Raw genomic sequence first — 3,217 nt, 5'->3', positions numbered from 1 at the left:
TAGCAGAACTAGATGATAATGTGCATTTGATCAGATGTACTGCAGTTCAAGGTTATTGGGTGTGTTATGTGTATGCCAGGCTAAAGAGATATGTCTTTAATCTACTTGTAAACTGGGAGAATGTGTCTGAGCCCTGAACACTGTCAGGAAGACTATTCCAAAATTTGGGAGCTAAATACGAAAAGGCTCTACCTCCTTTTGTAGACTTTAATATTCTGGGAACTACCAGAAGTCTGGAGTTTTGTGATCTTGAAGAGCGTGGTGGATTGTAGTGTGTCAGAAGACTGGTTAGATACGTGGGAGCTAAACCATTTAGAGCCTTGTATGTAAGTACTGCTAGTTTATAATCAATTCTAGACTTAACAGGTAGCCAGTGCAGGGATAATAAAATTGGGGTTATATGATCATATTTTCTTGATCTGGTCAGAACTCTGGAGGCTGCATTCTGGACTAACTGTAGCTTGTTTATTGAAGATGCAGGACAACCACCTAGTAATGCATTAGTCAGGGTATTAGTCATATTCAAAAAATGATCAGTTAATTACTTTGAAGACAAATATGATACTAATGATCCTAATTGCTAATTTCTCATTTTTACATCAGATGTCAGAACTTTTAGCTGAAAAGTATTAAAATATATCAATGGTTGTCAATATGTCAGTGTCAATTGGACTATCAGTGTCATGGTGCAAAATGCAAACAAATTCTTGTGTGATTCTTTTAATTAAAGAGTGTAGCCAGTATTTCATGAATGAATGAATGAACTCATTTCTTTAGCTTCCTGTTAAACTCATATCTGTATCATAAATGGCAAATGGAATGAACAGTGACTTTTCTGCCTGGTGCATTGTTCAGACTCAGTGGAATTTGATGCCCATCACTGTGTTGTGGCCTCGAGTGTCAAGTTTTAAATGGTGACTGGATGCTGGAGGATTATTGAGCATTCTGCAGCTGTCAATGACTGGCTTACCATTATAATATAAAGGTACAGTGCATTCAGAAAGTAAACAGACCCCTTGATTTTTCACTCATTTTATAACATTACAGTCATACTCTAAAATGGATTGAACTCATAAACAGGTTTTCATGAGGTTTTGGAATAACACATTTCAGTAGATAATTTAATTAAAGAAAGTTAATTATCTGTGGTGCTAAAATTATAGCTTAGGTACATGTGATTTCCACTGATCACACTTGAGATTTTTCTAAAACTTCATTAACAGTCATAACAAAAACACATCATAGTTTGTAGACCTAAGAGGCAAGATTCTGCTGAGGCACAGATCTGGGTATTTTCATCATCTTTGAAGGTCCCTGTGACTTAAATACACAAACCTAAACAAAGCACAGGAGACACCTATTAGACATAATGACAGAGACCGGACACCAACAAAAAGGCAGTGGGGGTCTCTAGTGACCAGAAAACAGTCCACAACCCTGACAGGAAACCAGTAGATATCAGTTTATATTCCTTTTTCATCATAAAATGGACATAATAAAGCGTCCAAAAGTCATAATGGACAAATCAATGTGTATAAATTACACCACAATGTACATTTTAATTAAAACACTTAAGAGAAACATTATTTCAGACTTTTGGATAACAGCTTGATAGACTTTTATTTGATAATTATGTGCAGTATTGAGATTAAAATTTATACTTGATTTGGATTGGTCAGAAGGTGTTCAGCATGGACCTGATAGCAGTTCAGGTTTCAAATCAAATCTCTCTTTTTTAAGAATGTCCTCTTTCTGATTATCGTCTACTAAAAACAGTTAAATCAAAGTATATGGCAAACTCCAATCATTTTAGCCTCACCTTAAACATTTTAAATACAGTGATGTAATGTAATGTAATGTAAAGTAATGTAATGTTTAAATGCAGTGATGTAAAGAAATACTGAATATATAGAACTACTGTAATGCTGAAGCTTTCTGTAAGGAGAATGTTTACCATATAGGGAGGGAGACTCCAATAACACTATGAAACTTTCATTTATTTCAGTCATTTTCATTCTTTCTTTCTTTTTTGCTTAATCTGTTTATTGAACTTTTATAATAATAAAAGGATAAAGATACAGGAGAATAGAAACAACATTTTTTCCCCACACTCAGAGTTATACAAACCAAAAAAACCTCAATACATAATTATAAAGTGTGTCAATTATGTACAGAAGAAGGTTTGAATCAGAGTTTAGAAACTAACTAACTAACTAACTAACTAACTAACTAACTAACTAACTAACTAACTAACTAACTATAATCACAATCGTTTATATCAGCAAACAAAACATTAATATAAATTATGTATACACAGTGCACATACTTGTACTCAATACACTTTTGATCAAGATCAAGCCACAATTATAAGGACATCCTAATGATTAGACTGACCAACTATAGAAGAAGAATTCACATAATCAGAAAAAATTAATAATTAATGGATCCAGGGGGATATAGGACTACAATTAATAGGTGAAACCAGTGGCAAACGTTGGAGGCTAAAATGGTTTCGAAACTGGGAGCAAATTTGTAATAATTGGACAATCGGACAATGGAATTGTCATTGGGCAGGTGTCCGCCCAGTGACAACAATTTGGCAACAAAGCACCAGGCTGAAAAGTGAATGTTAAAGAGAGAGAGAGATGATGGCGGTGTTCAGCACAGAATCGGGTCTGTGTTTTGTAGAAGCTATGAAGACCACTTCGCACAATAAGCCAGCGGAATCGAAGAAAGCAAACAACACACAACACTTTTTCTGTCTATGGTAGGTGCAAAGACCATTTCATTCCTCACAGATTTATTGGCACCAAAAAGACCGTCTGAAACACTACTAGCTGACATTTTGAAAACGCTCAGAGATCTTTATTTTATGTGTCAAAAAATCACACTAATGACTACTACTACTGCTAAAGCAACAGTTGAGGTGATGTGTAGTATGTTTGCCGGCTACAGATTACTGAAGGTAATTGTTTCGGCTAATGGACCTCAATTTGTTAACCTTTAAGCAGTCATTGGACAAGCAAAAACAATTAGGCATCACACTTCCACATTGCATTGACAGATTTTTTTTCTGTTACAGAAATACTTCAGTCCCATCTGAATTGTTTCTGAAAAGGAAAATTAGAAGAAGGCTATCACAGATACAGCCACAGTTCTCTTCTCAAATACAGGAAAAGCAGCAAACGCAAATAAGAAGTTCAGTTCATGTGAGAGT

This window comes from Hemibagrus wyckioides, unplaced genomic scaffold (assembly GCF_019097595.1).
Source record: "Hemibagrus wyckioides isolate EC202008001 unplaced genomic scaffold, SWU_Hwy_1.0 Contig8, whole genome shotgun sequence".
NCBI classification, from domain to species: domain Eukaryota; kingdom Metazoa; phylum Chordata; class Actinopteri; order Siluriformes; family Bagridae; genus Hemibagrus; species Hemibagrus wyckioides.
This window is presented reverse-complemented; position numbering follows the sequence as displayed.